We start from the raw sequence: 20651 nt of genomic DNA, 5'->3' as shown, positions 1-20651 counted from the left end.
TTATTACTTCTGCTTCAGAAGCCCAAACTATTTTTACGCTTCTATATTTTTATTCTCCTGGTATGTCAAGACCAAGCTCAAGGAATGCCTTCTTCATGAAGCCTTTCTTGAATTTCCTCAAGATACGTTTCACTTCTCTGTGTCTCCATTACCCTCTCAACAATTCTGTCATAGCACCTATATGCATTTTAATTATTTAATCTTCCATATTAAGCTGTAAGCTCCTCCAGGCAAGATACTGTAATGGGTTGAATGGTGATCCCCCCAAAATTATGTCTATGCCCTAAACCCTAGGTCCCGTATGACCTTATTTGGGAAAAGAGTCTTTGTAGATGTAATTAAGTTAAGGATCTCCAGGTGAGATCATCCAGGATCTTCTAGGTGTACTCTAAGTTCAATGCCACGTACCCTTATAACTGACAGAGAAGAGAAGAAACAGAGGGGAAAGTCATGTGAAGACACAGGCAGAGATTAGAGAGATGCAGCCAAAAATGAAGAAAAGCTTGGAGCCACCAGAAGGTGGAAGAAACAAGGCAGGATCCTTTTCAGGCCTTCAGAGAGATCTTGGTGCTGCTGACCCCTTGAATACTGACTTCCGGCCCGCACACTGTGACAGAAAAATTTCGGATGTCTTAAGTCACATCCTTTTTGGTGGTTTTTGTCTAACATCTCTAGGACGCTAATTCAGAGACCATGGTTCTGTAACTTTGTATGCCAAGTCCCAGCAGGAAGTCTGGCAGGTAGGTGGCAGGCAGAAAATAGATGTTGGTTTGTTTGGAATCAAATGATGCATTCTGTCTTTAGGAGTCTAGCGCACTTCCTGCACTGCAGTGGAATGATATTCCATTTCTCATAAAGCAGGTTCTTACATGGACTTACTAAGGCTCAGTAATCAACAAGTAGCAGCTTATTAATGTTAGAAATCTTTGTCACATTCCTCTCAGTACAGTGTGCACAGTGTGTCTCCCTACAGACAAGTGAAAAGAAACAGCTACTTCCTCTGTGTGGGACATGCTGGGCTACACACAAACGCACATAAAAGATCATCTCTTTCCTGAGGAAGGTGGTCATCCATCCTCACTGAAACACAGAAGAGCAGGGTGGGTTCTGATTACTGAAGATGTGGATTTGGACCAAAGTGCTATTTGCTCCTAGCTGTAAGACCTTGAGTAAATTATCGTGCTCCTCTGAGGGAGTGGAGGGCGAGAGGCAACAGTAAATACAGTACATATTAAAAGGATTAGATAGGTTGAAAGTCCTCCCTGAATATCGGGACTTAGAAGGGACTAAAAAAAGGTATGACTTGCCTTCTACAGATCTAGTACTGTATGCTGTTTTCTTTGATTGAGGTATTAAGGATTGAGAAAATGTGTTCACTGTGCCTACTGGTTTGAATTTAGAGATATTAAGCTGGATTTCCTATTCTTAAAATGAAATCCAGATTTCTCTTTATAATTCCTGAAAAGCTGGTTGGGGGATGGGCAAGGTGAGGAGCTTGGATGTTAGTACCACAAGGAACTTTAATACCATTTGTCTTGATGATTGTTAGTTGATACTTCTGATCAGCATTAGGATTCATAATGAGAGGGTCCCAAAAATGAAATCATGCAACCACAACTAGAATTGCATCAATTTCAAGGCTTTTTGTGAGGAAGCAGGTGTTGAAAGTTATGTTTAGCACCCTGGCTGGTGTAGCTCAGTAGATTGAGTGGCGGTCTCCAAACCAAGGGGTCGCTGGTTCGATTCCCAGTCAGGACACATGCCTGTGTTGCAGGCCAGGTTCCCAGTGGGAGGTGTGCAAGAGGCAATCACACATTGATGTTTCTGTCCCTCTCTTTCTCCCTCCTGTCCCCTCTCTAAAAAATAAGTAAATAAAATCTTAAAAAAAAAAAGAAAATTATGTTTAGCCTTATCAATAGAGTTTTCTCAGTAGGCAAAACATATTCAGCATCAGGCTAGTGTTGTTGGCACTTATATTGGCCAGCCCATCAATCCTTCTAAAAGAAAAATAGACCCAGCACAAGGCCTGTTGAAGACAGCAGTTTCTACCCCACTCCCGTGAACCTGTCCACAGGCTTAGGTAAGAAGGAGGAAGCTTACCAAAGGGGAGGGTCTTTAGTTCTGCCAGTCTCAAAACTCTGCAAAGAGTAAGTTGGGTTATATCAGTAATTTGTATTTTTTAGTATTTTTTTATTTTAAGTTACAGTAGACCTACAATGTTATATTAGTTTCAGGTGTAAAACCTAATGATTAGACATTTATAGAACTTACGAAATGATCACCTCAATAAATCTAGGCCCCAGTCCCAGCCAGTGTGGCTCAGTTGTTTGCAGCCTTGTTCTAGAGACCAAAGAGTCACAGGTTTTATTCCTGGTCAGGACGCATACCCAGGATGCGGGTTTGATCCCCAGCTGGGGTGCACGTGAGAAGGCAATCAACCAGTGTTTCTCTCTCATATCAATGTTTCTCTTTCTCTGTCTCTCTTTCTTTCTCTCTCTCTCTCTCTTCCTCCCTCCTTGAAAACAATGAAAAAATGTCCTTGGGGGAGGATAAAAAAAATCTAGTAAAATCTGGTACCCATCTGACACCATGGATATTACAATATTATTGACAATAATTTGTATTGGTTAGTGGTTCTCAAGTGAGAATGATTTAGAGTCCCTGATGACATCTGGCAAGGCCCAGTGGCATTTTGGCTGTCGTGTTGAGGAAGGGAGAATGATCCTGGCAACTAAGAAGTAGAGGCCAGGGATGCTGCTAAACATCCTTCAATGCATAGGACAGCTCCCACAGAGTATTATCTAGCCACAAATTGAATAGTGGAGAAAACACAGAAAAGAAGAACATACGAAAAGTGTCTGGAAAAGAAAGCTCAATTAAATTGGGGGCTAAAGTAGGTTTTATAGGCCATACACATGCTAGAGCTTAGAGACAAAGAGATAAAAGTAAAATTTGTGAAGAGAAGTAGAGGTATGTATATGTATCTTCCAAGCAATATGCAACCCCAAATATATGGCATGATTTTGAGGATCCGTGGAAGGTAAGAAAAGAGACAGCTATTGGATCTGACCTGACCCAGAGATGCACTGGTCACAGCAGTGCTCAGGTCATTAGACAGAGGCTGTAGTAAAGCAAATGTCAATTCCAGCACCATTTTTTTATCTGTGATATAAATGTTGAGGGAGTCACAGAAATGTACACTTCATTGGTTTTCCTGGGATAAGGCACCGACTTTGCGTTACTGTGCATGTCAGTCCTTGCCAACTAAGACATGAAGGTACAACAGACGGAGCTGAACACTGAAGGATTAGTGGAAGAAGAAGGGCAAACTTGCTGGTATCCTTTTCTAACATATCGAGTTAAGGAATTGAGATAGTATCTATATTTATAAAAAAATGATAAAGGTTTCAGATGGTCATATAAAGGTAATTATTTTACTAAAGTGATAAACTTTTAACAATCAAAAGTTTGGAATGGACAGGGAGGTGAAAGATTGAGTTAAATCTGGAAATTGAGACAACATTGATAATCAAAAAAGGTCAGTAAAGATATAATTTAGCATGATGAAGGAAACTTTGGGAGAATAAATACAAAAAAGTTGTTGAAAATGATTCTAGCTAAGAAATGCGGTGTGGATGGCAGGTGTGCAGTACAGTGATGATGGTGGCATTAGATAGGAGGTTAGGACTTTGTATCATAGGCTTTTCCATGCAATTTCCTTTTTTTAACATGTGTGAGTATAATTTTGCTAATATGCATTAAAGAATGCATGAAAATTTTATACATGTAGCCGAAAAGGTAATAAACTTTGGTCATAATGCCGAATAGGTTGTCTTTGATATGACGGCCATTTTTCTTAAATTGCCTGTACAGTTATTCACAGTTACTGCTTGTTTTACCTAATCGTTGACTTTACAGTTCGTATTTATGTAGTGTTTCATAGAGGGGGAATATTTTTCACATTTATGATTTCTGTACATTTTTCACAACATGGGGAACTCGGGTTAGGGCACTTGGAAAAGTAACCCCTGAGACAGATTCGTGTTTCAGATCGGAGAGCACTGGGGATGAGCACTCGCGTGGGAATAAGGGAGCTGGATTGGGCAGGAGGGTGTGGCCACTACAAGAAAGGCAGTCACAGCCAAGTCCTCAACTGATTCTACAGGGGGCAGCTGAGATGAGGTGGCCCTTCAGAGTTGCCCCAAATAGAGAGGCAAAAGGGCCTGGGCTGAATTCTGCCTCGTTGTCAAGAATTGCCTGGAAGCGTGACCGTGAGAAAGGAGGCTTCATGCAGTGGAGTACAATTCCCCAGTGAAAGCCAGCTGAGCTCTGGAAGCCGCTGATACTTCTAGCATTGGGCAACTCTGCGCTTCCTTCATGAAGGCAGAGTATCTCAGTGCAACTATGGGTGTAGCCACTAACATCTCCATTTTGCACACGTGGAAATGGGAGAACCCTTTATGGTGTGAACCACACTGACCTGCCCTCCCCAACATATATCAAAATGCTCATTTTATAATCTGGTCGTGTCGGTTTTCCTGTACTCTCTGCATAGCCAAGCCATGCTTTCTCTTGGTGCTGTTGAGCACACTCTACTTTCCACCTGAGATGCCATTTTTTCCTCTCTTCTACAAGACTACCTGTAGACAATCCTCCAACAACCTTAGGAAAAGCACCAGTGAGTTTTGGTGTCTTTTACCTAGCATTCTCTATAGTGCAGTACATTCCACTGTAAAGATCTCACCAAGCTGTAGTATACTTTTAGAAATTTTGAGGGGCCTCTCTCTCACTAGACTTTGAAGTCCCTGACATTTGAGACTTTGTATCTTGACTATTATTTCCCAAGTACTGAATTCATTGACTTTACCTGCAGTAGGTGCTCAACAAACACAAATGGCAATTTTTTTAAACAAATAGAAGGCTTGTTTTAAATTCCAAAGCAGATGACTTATAACTTATATTTTACATTTATAATTTTAGGATCTCACAGAAGTTCTTGTGTCTTTTTTTCCAAGCTTGCCCTACCTCCCTCAGAGGTCAGGTATGAAAAAAAATGCTACTCCGATAATAATGTGCACACACTTCACAAGGTGAGGTGTAATAGACATGCCATGTTCTTCTATTATGATTGTGATGTCACCAATTATCAACTTGACTGCAAGACATATCAATTCATCACTATAAAATTTGTTGGTTTCCAACCACGAGCTGACACTCACGTCTCTTAATCCATCTACATGACTCACTGAGCAGTGAGTTCAGCCATTTTCCTAAAACTATGCCCAATGCCGAAATCTGACCACTGCAATTGAGTCTTTATTTTCAAATACAGTATCTATAATCATCCACATGATTGTTACTTTCAGAACATTATCCTAGTCAATGAAAGGAATTTTCCTTTAAGGTTACTTCATGACATCTGACTCACGATTAAATTTTAAGCAACAGGAAAATATGCATCTTTCCTTGTGTGTTTCTCAGGGTTTTTTAAATTTATTTATTTAGTTTATTTTTTGAGGTAACTGTTGAGAACCCAGGAAAATACTTTCCTCCTGACTCTCCACTAGAAGAAACAAGCCCTGGAGTTATCATAAGTATATTTAAATACCTCTGTGGTTCTTTCCTGCTTACTAGAAGGATATAAACCATCGATAAAAGATACTGGCATGCAAAAGTTTATTTCATGAAAAAAATATATATAAATCTTCAAATGTGATCTACTAACTTCATAAAGTATTCATGCAAAACAAATATTAGGGAATAATCCTTGAAAACCTAAAGTTAACATCCGTCTTTCTCTAAATAAAATATGAAAATTATTATTTTCCACTTGAGAATATTTGGAAGAGAGATACTGCCTGGCATAAAAAAAAATGTCTTATTTTTTTTCACTAAGATTAGTTTCATTCAAGTCAATTTTTAAATTATTTAAAAGAAAGTCTTTTTTTTTTTCCAGTGTTACAAGTAACACATACTCATTGTAGAAAACTCACAAGACAGAGTTTAAAAAAACATTAAAATCATCTCTAAGATTTTTATACAAAGGTAGCTACATACAATTTTGGTAAGTTTTCTTCCAGTCCTTTTCTGTCACATATATCTTAATTGCAGTTTTATGAAGTCATTTTTTTAATTTTTAAAAATTTAATATTGAGTTTTCCTGTGTCCTTAAAATATTTTACAAAAGAAGTTTTCAATGATTACTTAACATCGTGTTGCATGGATGCCCTGGACCCTGATTTCACTCATATGTGGAATTTATTGAACAAACTGAACTAACAAGTGAAATAGAGACATGGACCCACAGATGGAGAGCAGGATGATAGCTAAGTGGGGTGGGAGAGGTTAAGGAGGTGGAGGGATTGAGCAGAAAGGAAAAAGGACTCATGGACATGGAAATGGTGTGGTGATTGTGGCAGGGGAGCATAAAGGGACTGAATGGTAATGGAAAAATACAATAAAAGAAATTTTAAAAAGACAATTCATGAACATGTCTGAAGTGATGGCTTTGTCATTCCTTCAGAGAGCTTTGTAAAAGTTTCTGTGCTTCTCTGAAATCACAAAACACTCTTTTAGGAAAACTATCTGTTCATAAAAAAACAGGAAATGAAAGAAGATTTATGGCAGATACCAGAACTAGAGTTGAGAATATCTGACTAATAAGCCTGTGAAATGGGAAAAAAGATGAAAAATTTTAATCAGAAAACTGGAATGTATAAAAAATAAATATAACCAAATTCTAGATGTGAAAAATAAAATGACTAAAATTAAACTCGATTGAGCAGCTTTGCTTCTACTGAAGAAAAGGCTAAAAGATTCATGATCTTGAAGATAGGTCAGTAAAAAATTAAAAACACAACCAAGCAACCAACACCACCACAAAGCCACAGATAGGTTGAAGCCTGGAAGAAAAATCTAATAAAGTGAATACTGATCTGTGGGCATGGTGAAAGAATCTAACATTGAAGTAATTGCTAAATATTGATAAAATAAAAAAAGACCAACAGAAGCAATTTGTAAAAATAAAGTGGCCAAGAATTTTGCAAAATTTACAAAGGACATAAAGCCATTGGTTCCCGGTGTTCCTCAAACTCCACATACTCTCAGTCAAAGGTAAATCGTGCCCAGATGTATTATAGTAAAACTCGTTGTCAATCAAAAAGAAAGGGTGAGAAAAAAAGGTACAATTCTTTGAAAAGAGCATAACCCACACATGCACACACAATGGTCAGATGGCCTCTCAACCAAAATGTCAGGGGCTGCAAATCTATAGGGCGATGCCTTCGGTGTGTTGTTGATGCACAGTAGAGCGTGGTGATGAACAAGCTGGGTTTTGCAGTTAAAGAGTGCTGTGTTGGTGTCCTGCATGCTCTGTAACAGAGTGACCATCCACAAAGTTTGTAACCTCTGAGCCTAGTGTTGCTCGTGTTTACCATGGGAAAAATAATGATATATCCCTTTTGGCATTCTAACTGTGACTAAACAAGATAACAATATTGGTCATGTGTTTAGTATAATACATGGCGTATTTGTCGTTCCATTTAGTTATTGTAGTAAAACATACACAGCATACAATTTACCATTTTTACCCTTGTTCGGTCTAGAATACACTAGAGTTAAATACATTCGTGTTGTTGTGCAACCAGCCTTCAGAGTTCATCTTTCCGGACTGAAACCCCATTCACTCTGAACACTAATTCTCTTCACCCTCTCTCCCCAGCCCGGGAGAGAGAGGCTGTGTACCCAGAATTGGAGTTTCCAGATCATATGGCAATTCTATGTGTAATTTTTTTGAGAAACTATGACTATATATTTTTAAAAATGATTATTTGTTAATGCCATTCATTTCTTCATTAGATTGAAAAGACCATGATGGGCAGCATAAGGTTCTCCACTTTAGAGTGGAGGCCTGGCATCTGTCCTACACTGCCTGTCCCATCAATTCTTGCCAAATGAATGGATGTGTGAGCATCATTGTGAGCCAGTGGGTTGTGTGCCACATGGAGGATCGACTTCAAGCAACCCCACAACTCAGCTCTGGGGTCCGGCTTCAGGGCGCTTGAGTCACTTACCCTTCTGAGCTTCCCTGCTTGTTCATGTGCAGAAGGGAAGAGGAGCGAAGAAGCCTGGTCGTGAGAAGGAGTGAATTTGTGTGAAGACAAGCGAAGTGCTTTGAAGAGGCTATGATGTCCTGTTCAATGTTTAACCATTATTCATCTCAAGGCAGCTGTTTCAGCATTTTCGCAAAACACATGTATTGTGGTTGGACATTCCTTACACGTTATTTTTTAAAGTATATTTTAAAATTACTTTTTTGTAGGAAAACTGGACCCTGATTTTATTTACTTACACATGTAAGCATTTCAAAGTATTCTATGGAAATGAGAACATTGTTTTGGGATTGCCATGTTTTCTGAACATTAGGGTTGAAGTGACATTAATGAGGTGAACATGCTGGGGGAAATCTACATAATAATACAGTTTGAAAAATACATAAGATGAATGCTAAAGGAAGGTAATTCCCTGACACTGCATAGGCTGTACAAATGCCACTCCTCTCCCCGTGGCGAGGTCTGGGGGCTCTCTAATGTGGAGCTGACTAGGTACCAGCACTTCGCAGGCCCTTGACAGGTCTTGTACTCTTAGCTGTACATAAAAGACACTGAATTTTAATGATCTTAGAGGGAAATTTGGGAACGGTAGCATGCCGAGTCCCAGAACTCAAGTAGGAGTTGAACACCAGCACTACAAGGAGGTCAGGAGTACTCTGGACTGCGGGAACAATTGGCGTCAGGGACTGAAACGATTCAGACCTCCCTCTTTGCCCATTGCTTCTGTTGGGACCTCCGTCCTGGTGATGCCCTTTCAGATTGGTTTCTCCTCCTGAGGGACAAATGACTGCCAACAGCATAGTCCTTGATTCCACCTACCAGAGGGGCTGGTTTAATTTTATTTTTTATTCACTAGACTCTTTTTTAGAGCCGGTTTAGTTTACACAAAAATGAGCATACAGGACAGTGTTCCCATGCACCCCCTTACCAACTCAGCCTCCCTGTTTCCCCTATTATTATTATCTTGCATTAATATGATGCATATTAATTTGCATTAATTAATTTGTTATCATCAATCAGCCAATGGTGACGTATTAAGATTCACTAAAGATTATCATCACATTCAGGTTCGCTTTTTGTGTTGTATACTGTCTGGGTTTTCACAAATGTGTACAATGACATTAATTGTCATCAAGTCTCATACAGAGCAGTTTCACTGCCCTAGAAATCCTCTGTGCTCTGCCTATTCATCTTTCCCTCCCTGCCCTACCCAGTAAACCTCAGGCAATCACTGTCTTTTTACTGTTTTCATAGTCCTGCCTTTTGCAGAGTGTTGTCTGGTTGGAATCATCGAGTATCCAGCCTTTTCAGATTGGCTTCTCTCACTTCATATGCATTTCAGATTTCTCCATGTCATTTCATGGCTCAATAGCTCATTTCTTTTTATTGCTGAATAACATTCCATTATCTGATGTATCAGGTTTTTTGTTAATTTTTCCCTATGCACCTATTGAATGACATTCTTGGTTTTTCCAAGTGTTGGCAATTATGGATAAAGCCACATTAAACATATGTGCAGGGTTTTGTGTGAACATATGTTTTGAGCTGATTTTTTATTATACATTTTTCTTAAGTTCTTTAAAAATTATTTTATTGTTCTTCAATTGCAGTTGTTTGCATTTACCCATCCCCCCACACCCCAGCCATCCCCACCCACCTTCCTTGCTTCTGCCCCTCCTTGGTTTGGTCCATGTGTCCTTTATAGTTGTTTCTGAAAACCCTTCCTCCCTTCCCCCCGTTATCCCCACCCATCTCCCCTCTGGTTACTGTCAGATTGTTCTTAATTTCAATGTCTCTGGTTATATTTTGCTTGCTTATTTGTTTGTTGATTAGGTTCCAGTTAAGGGTGAGATCTATGGTATTTTTCCCTCACTGCCTGGCTTATTTCACTTAGCATAATGCTCTCCAGTTCCATCCATGCTATGGCAAAGGGTAGGAGCTCCTTCTTTCTTTCTGCTGCGTAGAATTCCATTGTGTAAACTATGTACCATAGTTTGGGGGAAGTATTCTGATCAGACTGTCTTGGGTTAAGGCCTTGTCCCTGCAGTCATTGAGTTGATTCATCAGTTTGGTTATGAGAAAGAATTCATTTAATTCATTTGTTGAGTTATGAGTGAGAATGGTAGTTACTGCTCATGAGGAGCAAGGACCTACCCGCCTTAGGGGAGGGAAGGGATGACACACATGTATTGTAGCCTTGTGTACACTTTACATATTTATCTTCATGATAGCCTACTTTAATAAATGAGAACTCACTAAGGCTTAGGGAATTCAAGTGGCTTGAATTTTAAAAGTCAGTTACTGGTGGGTCAAAGACTGAACCTAAGTGTATTCATTTCAAAATCTATACTCTTACCTTCACACCTGCTGGAATCTAGCATCATATAATTTTAGAATATTACAATATTGAACCCAGAGTTGACACTTGAATTTGGAAGTAACCCTTATGTTACACAATTTTCCTTATGGAATTTTTGCCTATTGACTGTCATCTTCAAAGATGCATGTAGGTTTATTCAGGTAAGGACTGATACCTAGCAAGAATTTAGCTCAGCTGCTACCACCAAAGGCATCTTCATCACCAGAGTTTTGAGGATCTTCTTCCCAGTCATACAGATCCTAAAAGTAGATTGGCTCAGTCACCACTATTCAGATCTATAGATTTTACTAACTCAGCTATTTTTCAAATACAGAATAAAAATGAGATAAGCTGATATAATTGGGTCTAACGGTTGAAAATTAGAGGTACTCTCCTTAGTCATAAGTAGGCTGATGGCATTCATTTGCTTATCTATTGCTGAGTAACAAGCCACTTCCAGTCTTGGTAATTTAACATAGCCATCTATTTTTCTCACAATTTTATGGGTCAGTAATCACGAGAGGACTCAGCTGGGCAGTTTATCTCTGAGCCATGTTGTGTCACTGGGGCATCTGGAGCTGGAGGCGCAAATGCAAAAATGTCTCCTTCATTCACATCTGGTCCCTTGTCCTCCTGACCTCTTTCTCCACATGGCAGAGCATCCTCTGTGCTCTTTCCATCTGTCTGGGCCTTCTTGCAACATGGTGGGCTCAGGATGGTCACACTTTTTACATAAAAGCCAGAATTCATGAGGCAGCGGCAAAAACAACCAGTCTGGTTAAGTATCGCCCTTGGAGCTCATGGAAGAGTGCCACTATTGGTCCATTCTGTTGGTCAGAGCCCCTCCTCACCACGTCCTCATTCAGGGGTGCATTCCCTCTTAAAGGGGAATGGCCATTCATATTTCAGAAGAACAGGTGGGGCAGAAGAGAGACCATTTAGAAAAGTATAAATTGTCACAGCACTGCTCACCCATGGCCAAATAGTTTTAAGTTCCAGGGCAACTCAGTGAGCTCAGAGACTGATTCCGGCTGTAGAATCTGAGTTCATTGATCCCATGAATGCTCCTGGGAATATATGACGTGTTGTGTCAGGTTGAGCTTATGTTAGTTAACACAAAACTACGACTGCTGAAACCATATTTGTAGATATCATTGACTGGCCACTTCCTTTTGATAGGAATTCCACTAGAAACAGTAAACAGATTTCTTTTTTAATCTTCAAAATGATCCTGAGAAATAAGGGCCTGTATCCTCCTTTCATAGGTGAGGAACTCAGGGCTGTTAGGGTTTAAATAACTCAGCTGTGGTCTGCCTGGTGCAGCCAGGCCCACCTGATAGCAGAGCTTGTATTCTCTACTTTGTCCTAAAATTTGTGTGTGAGTGCTGTGTGTGTGTGTGTGTGTGTGTGAGTGTTGCATGTGGGTGTGGAGGGGGGCCACACACATGGGCTTGTTTGTTTTGGCATCAGCCCTCCCCAACCCCCACATACGTGACAAAGTTCTCACCGGCCTTCCACATTGAACCCTTGCCCTTGTCCTAAAGCCCCAAATCGCAAATAATCACTGTCCATCTAGGAGGAGAAAATGTGTGGCTCTGCAGGCCCTAAGGCAGGGCCTGCCCACTCTAACACCACCCCCTTCAAATATATACATGTACATACATTTTCAGGTCCACAAAAAACTCTTGAGTACCCTTCATGACATCCCTAAACTGCACAACTTACTATGATAGCTTTCTAACTGTGGCACAGATACACAGACAGCCTTTGGTAAAATGGAATTCAAAGTGCTGGGGTGAGGGAGTTAGAATCACCAGTGAGCAAACCAAGGGCAAGGAATGTGGAACAATGCAGTCTGCCCAGGTCCAGGCCTAGCCTGGGCTAAGCTCAGGGCCAGTCATGACCCACATCAATCCCAGGGCCTGAAAGGAATCTCTTTGCAAAAGGACCAGCCCATTCTGTTGTGCATGCCGTTGATGCAGGTCTGATGACCGGTGCTCTGACCCCTTCTTTCCGTACTGTGTCCCACACTGCCGTTTCACTGTCCAATTCTTCCCGTTCCGCCCACCTCCACACTGCCTATATACCAATTCTAAGTGGCCTATTTAACAAAATTTAAATAGTCTGTTCATTATGATAATTCGGCTGACTCTGCAAGTCTGTGAAACACATCCACACTGGATCTATTCAAAATAAATCTCACTATTAGCTTAATTTGACTTTCTATTATTCTAATATCCAAAGGTTTCTCAAATATCTTATTTTTATGTGAAAATTATCTTGATGATCAGGTATTATAAAAATAACAAAAGTAAGGAACATAATTTGTTAAAAAAGAAAAATGGCAAGTTTTCTGATGGCATAGTGCTGAGTAATAATACTATTCATAAAATAGTATTTTATAAGTAATAGTATGCTCATAAAATAAAACACCCCAAAACATGTATTATTTCTATTAATAAATCTATATCTAAAGGTGGCATGTTATAACGGTAAAATAGTCAAAATTTGTTGAAACAAAATTTCACACGATCATTTGTGATTCCATAACTTTAACTACAGAGTAGTGAATAAAGACTGTTATGATTTTAGCCTATTTAACTTGCTTCAGGTTTCTAGGATATAAAAATACCCCAAAGGAATTTTAACTTCGGTTTTTCCTAGTTCGAAAATGAAAATGGAAGGTTAGTCAAAGGAAACAGCTTCCAGGAAGACAGATACTCTGGACGAATCAGAGCAGGAGCCTGCTCCAAAGACCCAGGTCCAGCAGCTCATCCAACACAGCCAATAAAATCGCCTCTGGAGCCATGAAGGGGGCCAGGTGCTCAGCAAGTCCTGCCTCCAGCAGAGTTTTGGCTCTGCGATGAGTTTCCGAAGAAGGGAAGGAGATTTAAGAGCAGGAAGAAGTTGAACCTTTTTTCTTATTGATCAGCAAAGGTGGCACATGTTAGGACTGGAAGTTCAGAATGCTGCCAAAACAACCATAAATTAGTATTTGCACTCAATCAATTTTTGTGGGGTTTCCTCATTTGTTCATTATTTTGTTGATCACCTTTATGATACATGTCAATGCATGGAATCATGTGGTTAAAACATAAACATTACCTTAAAATTGTTCCCAAATTACTCTGTATCACACAAGGTTCTTGGCACTGTGAATTCAGGGTTGCGGAAGTGTCCAGTTCTTCAGGGATGCCTCTGCTGTCACTCATTGAAAGAGTTAGTGGGAATCTAAATTCTGTAGTGCAATATATTCTTTCTACTTTGCTGCAGGCAACTCTGAGCTGGGCAGAAAGGAAGATCTCAGTTTACCTGCATGGGAGCTACTAGAAGGCAAAGGATAGGCAACTTGCTTAAACTCAAATTTCTCCTTTACCAATTAGGGGGACTATTTCATTTTTATACATTATAATGTTATTAATGATGCTATGAAATAGGTGTCAATGCTCTCACTATTTTGTAGATGAAGGAATTGAATCTCAGGGTAGTCAGCAAAGTCGCCAAGATTTCACAGCCAGCAACTGATGCAGACCCAGAAAATAAACTGTGCACTTAGAACTCAGTGCATCCTGTTCCATGACTTCATGCTGTCACTCAGCACGTACCCTGTTCACAAGTTTTCTCTGAGTAGCAGTCGAATCTCCACTGATGTTTATAAGAAAGTGCAAGATTCTATGTGTATGTATATTATACATAATGTGTATATAAGTCATATGATCACATGTGTACATATATAGATATATCTATATGTAATCAATATTCACATAACTTAACATTTTGAACAAATCAATACATAACTAGATTCTTAAACATATGCAAATTATGATTCAGTTGATTATGCAATCCATCTAGGAAGTGGTAGTTACACCATAACTTATAATTAATATCAGACTGCCTACACCGAATAAATTACAGTAACTAAGTTTGTACTCTGACTAATTTCCATTGCACTGCTGTCACTAAGGAATTTAAATAACTTCAACAGTAGGGTTTGTAGTATTCTTCTATTGCATGGGGTAGAGGGAAGCATTTGGCCTTTCAGGTGGTTTCACTGGACTTGGGGAAAACCAATATTAAAATAGCCCACAATAAGATTTTAAGTACTACTAATGACAAAAATAACTCCTATGACCTTGATAGGTTTGTTTGTGCAATTCCCTGGACTGTTTTAACAAACACATTATTTTGTAAACTTTCCTCTCATTATTATAAGATGGATAAAAATTTATGAAACTATTTTTAAACCACACGAAGTAATTCAGAAAGCAAGCAAAAGAAAAGGTGGTAAGGAAAACAAGCTTACTGTTTGGATCACAATGTTCCTTTGAGATAAAGTTTTAAAAATGGAAACAAATCTTGGTTTTTGTTACTCTCTTGAGGTGTCAGAGCAGGACTCGGACGCTGGCGTTTGAGCTGGGTGAGCAGCGGCTCGTTTTTCAGTCACTACAACACCCTTTTCAGGCCAGCTGTCAACTTCAAAAGGTTTTAAAAATGCAATAAAAAATTTTTAAAAAGTTACCGTGAGGTAAAAATGGGTCTTGAAAAATCCCACATTCTAATGACATGAGTAAAGTTTAAATCTCATGTGTTGTAAAACTAAAACCTTCCAAACCCTGAGAATTGGCGTGCAGTCCTTAGGAATCTGTTGCATCCTTATAAGTGAGTGGTTGACAGTGGTCAGCAAATCAGTTGTTGATCTACAGAATTTATGCACTAGCATCCGAGAGGTTCCACAGATTAAAAACTGTGTGATCTTTTCATAAATTACCTAATCTTTTGTAGTAGGGTGAATAAAAGGCATCCCGATATACTGGTTCCTAATTCTTGGAAACTGGAATGGTTGCCCAATAAGGAAAAGAGGGCCTTCACAGATATGGCTGCCTTGAGGATCTGGAGAGGTGGGGTTTTCCCTGGAGTTGGCCTGTGGGCAGTCACTGAGAGAGGCAGAGGGAGACGTGGCACAGACAGAGAGGAGAACGAACACACACACACACACACACACACACACACACACACACAGGAAGGCCATGCAAAGATGGAGGCAGAATGATGAGAGAATCGAATTCTATTGTTTTAAGCCACTTTGCAGCTGTTTGTTGTTGCAGCCAAAGGAAAATAACATACATGCATTCGCTTTGATTTCTTCAAGCTGTAAATAGCATTTGTTTCATGGACTTGTTAGGAGAATGAAGGAGCCGGTTCATATAATGAATGCAGAAGCACGCCCTGCATTTAGTGAGCACAATGCAAATATTCACGCCATCTCCTAGTCTGTCTCTTTCTCTATTGAATACAGCTGCACCACACCTACACCTATCCATGTCATCTACTGAGTAGCTACTCTACCTGGTATTTTCATTATTATCCATTTTCATTCTACATCTCAGGGTAAGATTATGAATAAAAATAAAACTATTAAAAATGGTGTTGGTCCCATAAATGGGAAAAAAGATATTTCATTCAAATGGGATTAAACAAACAAAAAAATCTCAAAATCATGAAGTTTACATTATTCAAATAATTTGTCTATTACTATCTATGTACAATGCTATAAAATAAGAAATAAGATGATATATATTTGCTTTTATATTTATCAATGAAAAAGATAACTTGGAAGGACAAAAATCTTAAGCATGCTAATTTTCTCTATGATTTATTGTTTAATTATTAACTTGACAGCTATATTTAGTAGATATACTTCCCAATCAAAAAACATTCAATTATAGAGTATGGTATTTGGTAAGGAAGAGAGGATTTTCATTATTGCTTTTACCCTGGAGTGCATATAGTTTTGGGCAAATCACCGGATTAAAAGGTGAAAAGAAGGCCTTTCTTCTTTGGCTTTCTCTTCTGACAAACTGTGGCTTTAGGTTTAAGTTATTTGAAATTGAGTTTTTTGTTCCACATCATCCATAAAACTTTTTACTAGATGACTTTAGATTGATGTTCTTTCTGCTGTTTTAAACTTCTACCAAACAATCTATTTAGTTCTTGGTATCCTTCCTCTTCCCTTATGGTATCATCATTCATTTCTAATACATACACTCAACTGTAAGCTCCTTGGGGAGAGAGGGCGTATCTTAGCATCTATGTTTCTGCCCTTTGCCTCATCAGCTACAAGTGCCCCATCACCTTCCCCGACTCTTCAGCACACAGAATGCCTGGTGTGGTACCCGCGCACCTGTGTGCTCACCCATAAACCACCCATGGCCTTTCTTCTCTCTCTCATGATGAAAGTGAAGGCTCACAGAAATGAATAAATGGTTTGGACAAAGTGGTCCTTAAGTTCTCTTTGAATTTCAGCTGTCTAAGTTTCTTAATTAGTTTAGATCTTTTGTACTTTCTGCGAGTATTCTCTCCTTGGTCTCTGTTTGGCACATTTAGCCCTATCCTACATAAAAGAGGTGGGGAGGTGAATTAACTGATTGCAAAGATAATTATTGGCATTTAGCAAAAATCAAAAATTAAATGCATTGACAGCACTCAGTCTGAAAGCAGTGACTTTTCTGTTTTACGGATTGCCCTCACACTAATTTCATGGAGTTTCGGGGGAGCATGAATAATAATGGCCAATTGATAATGAAGAAAAACAGAACACTTCGTGGTACTCTGGTACTGTTAGGCAGTGGTCTGGAAAACCCAAGACTGTGCTTTGTAAGTTTACATCCCTGGCTGGTTTTCTGGTTTATTGATGATGATCACTTCCTTTCTCGGGGTCTAGAAGATGACCAACAGTAAATGGGCACACAAGAAATATTTCTGGAATGTATGAATGAAGGAAAAGTTCATTACAATCAAAATTAAAGGTAGTCCCTTCTAGAGAATTTGTGTGTTGGAGGACAATGCAGAAGTTAACTTTGAATGAATTTATTACTAACACATTTTGTGACTTTTTTTCTGGATTCTCTGTACAGATAAATCCTTCCAACATAGTTAAGTTGACTTATGGAAATTTAAGGAGCAGTGATCCTCATATATCATCAGTTTTTATAAAAGACTTTGTGAAAAAAGAATATCACGTGTGCCCGTGCAGATTCAAACTCCCTTCTCAAGAGGTACAGTGCACCTTCCCTTTCAAAGTTGAAGCTTCTGGGCTAATTGTTGACAATGGACTTCTGTTCAGGTGGAATCCTGTAAAGGTAGAGAGACGATCTGAGCTAAAGCTGATGAAAACACACTCCAGCATTGATGCGTGGGTCACCAGCCAGCAGTGATCACGGAATGCTGCGGATGGCTCATCGAAAATGTGAGAAAAAACATGCACAGAGACAGACTAGTTTCTGTGGAGAAATAGGGATGGGATGGCCACCCCCTCTAGTGGGGAGTGCGCTGATTTACCATCCAAACCTGCTTTTATTGGGCTTGTTTTGCATAATAATTCAGGTAAAGCACAATACTCATTATGAGGAAGTAAGGAACAATAGGTAACAAGGAAGTCTGAGGGTCTATTTTGTGCCAGGGTCAAAGAGCTGTAAGACTTTGAGGAACAAACTAACTTCTTCCTTGGACCCTTCTCATTCAACTGAGAGCATTCTAAACAAAGAAGGTTTCACAGTAATTTACATATTCTTTCTTAGGCCTGATCACCCGGGGAATCCACCCTTTTCAGCACAGAGCTGCACCACCCTGCCATTGTTTCAGGCTTAGGTGGAGCAAGGGAACTAAGGCAACCAAGAGATAAGGAGATTTTTCTCCCAGACAATGAGGACTCAGGCTCTGTCAAAGCTGAGGAGCGAGGATCCATCACCCCCTTTTGCTGTAGCTCCCAAAGTCCTTCTTTTGGGGGCCTCCCACGTGATCGTGCCTTTCTTAGATCGTTCCCCCCTTGGGGAATCTTACCTGTCTGTGGCTAACCGACCAAGCTTTGGGGTTCAGTTATGAATGAAGCAGCAGAAGCAGCACTCCTGCCACGGAAGTAAGCTTTTGTCTCCTTGCTGGCTTACGGCCCAAGGCCACTCCCTCAGCCTTAGCCTAGATGGGGGTTACAGCTTCTGATACCAGGCAGGGTGGTTCCCAACACAGCATGCCTCAGAATGCAGTTGCTCTGCAAACTAAGGCTGAAATTGCATATATGGAGGAACAGAGTGTACAATCCATTCCAGATTTTAAAAATTTAAAGGCAGTATAATAAAATTAGAAAAATAAAGGATATAACGATGTGTGTAATTTCATCTTTCAACCAAACATCATTTACCATGATAAGGCAACATAGCAGAGTACAAATTACCTAGGGTTGAACAGGAGATAGTTTTATATTATTTTTTTAAATTTTATTTATTTATTTATTTTTAGAGAGAAAGGAAGAGAGGGAGAAAAAGAGGAAGAGAAACATCCATGTATGAGAGTTCACATGCTCCCAACTGGGGAGCTGGTTCTCAACCCAGGCATGTGGCCTGACTGGGAGTCAAACCGGCAACTTTTTGATTCACAGGCCAGCACTCGGTCCACTGAGCCACACCAGCCAGGGTTAGTTTTATATTCTTAGCCAACTATGTGATATTGGGTATATCACTCTCACTTTTTAGTATTTGCTCGGTTTTCTGGTCTATAAATGCATACAAATATTTGTATTTCTGGGTAGTTTTAAGAATTATATTAAAACATAAAAGCTCTGGAAAATGCCTGGCATACAATAATTACTCAATAAAGCTCATCATTACAGCTTTTACAGTTTGCTATATTTTCTTACCTCTTCTCCCATGTTCTCATACTTTTAGTAATTGCATGTGTCATAGGTTACATGTGTCCTTGCTTTCTTTGTTGTTATTTTTCACTTATCATTTTATGGTAGACATCAGATTTTTTGACATGTCTTACAAATGATCATTTTTAATAATTTCCAAGACTGTCCCTATGGAGCGTGGCCCCTTGATGGGCATGTGGGCTTTCTGCAGCAGGTCTCTGGAAGTGACTTCTTGAATGAGGGACACTAACCCTTGACTAGAAGTAGCTGCTTGTTATGTCCACCTGCACTTGATGAAGAAGTTGTGGCCTCTTTTCTCACTGACGCGGATTTTGCCATCCTTACCCATGCCTCTACCCTGTGGCCTTGACTACTGTAATGCTCTTGACTTTGGGCTACTTTTGAGCTCCAGCTGGGGAGGGATGCAGCGATCCTTCGGCGTGTGGGCAGCCCCTGCAGGAAGCACACCGGACCCATGCTGCGCCGTAAGCTGCTGTGGAGCTGCGCTTGGAAGAAGCCACAGTAAGGCTGAGTGTATTTGGGGAATCGCCTGAATATTTAATAAGCCTAAATGGAAAGGAGGTTTCTGTTTTTTGTTTTTTCCTTCTTGTACTATTTTCCTATCAGTGGTTGAACAAAAGACACTTAAAGACATCTTGGCTGAATGTTATCATTTGGAAGACCAGAGGTGTAGTACAGCAGGGAAGTGAGACCCACAGCAGGGCTTTAAGGCCTCGGTTTTCCAGCTCAGCGCGGGTGGTTATTGAGAAGCCAAGGCTACTGTAAAAGAACACACATCTGTCCCTTCAGGTGACAACGCCATCTTCATGGAAAGTGTCCAGCAGTGGGGGAGGGGAGCAACCTTGCTACATAGACAGGCAAAAAAAAAAAAGTAAAGGTCCTGTGGTGTTGTGACATCATCAAAGGCACCCGGTGTGCAAGACTATAGAAGAAATATTCATGGTGATATTCATACAAAGGGAAAGAATAAACCATGACCTCACTTCACCACCATTTGGACATCCCTGCACATTCGTGGAATATATATGTTTACCAGATTTCATACAATATACATACATACACAATGCATACAAATAAACGCTTATTTCTCTCAATTGACACCCATTTCTCCCTTTGAGAATGTGTCCTTTGCTATTGTATTATCCAAGTATTGTACTTATCTGGGCACATGTCACCAAATCTCATTTCCTAATTATATCTTTGTTTCTCCTAAAACAGAAATATCATGATCCTATCAGCCACCTGGTTTCTGCATGTTTTTTGTAGTCACTGATGCTTTGTACTTCTTGGTGACCAGAATCAAGAGGAAATGTGTGGATTGAAGGGCATCCCCCTGTTCATTAACTCACAAGTGACAAGGGCACATGTTGCTTTCACTGAATTAAGTTCAGTCCACTTGCACAAACCTGCGGGCAGGTAGTTCTAAAACAGTTATGTGTGAAGTCTGCTTCCATGAAGACTGGCAGAAAATGCCGCA

Source organism: Phyllostomus discolor, chromosome 1 (genome assembly GCF_004126475.2).
Source record: "Phyllostomus discolor isolate MPI-MPIP mPhyDis1 chromosome 1, mPhyDis1.pri.v3, whole genome shotgun sequence".
Taxonomy (NCBI): Eukaryota; Metazoa; Chordata; class Mammalia; order Chiroptera; family Phyllostomidae; genus Phyllostomus; species Phyllostomus discolor.
Note: the sequence above shows the minus strand (reverse complement) of the source record.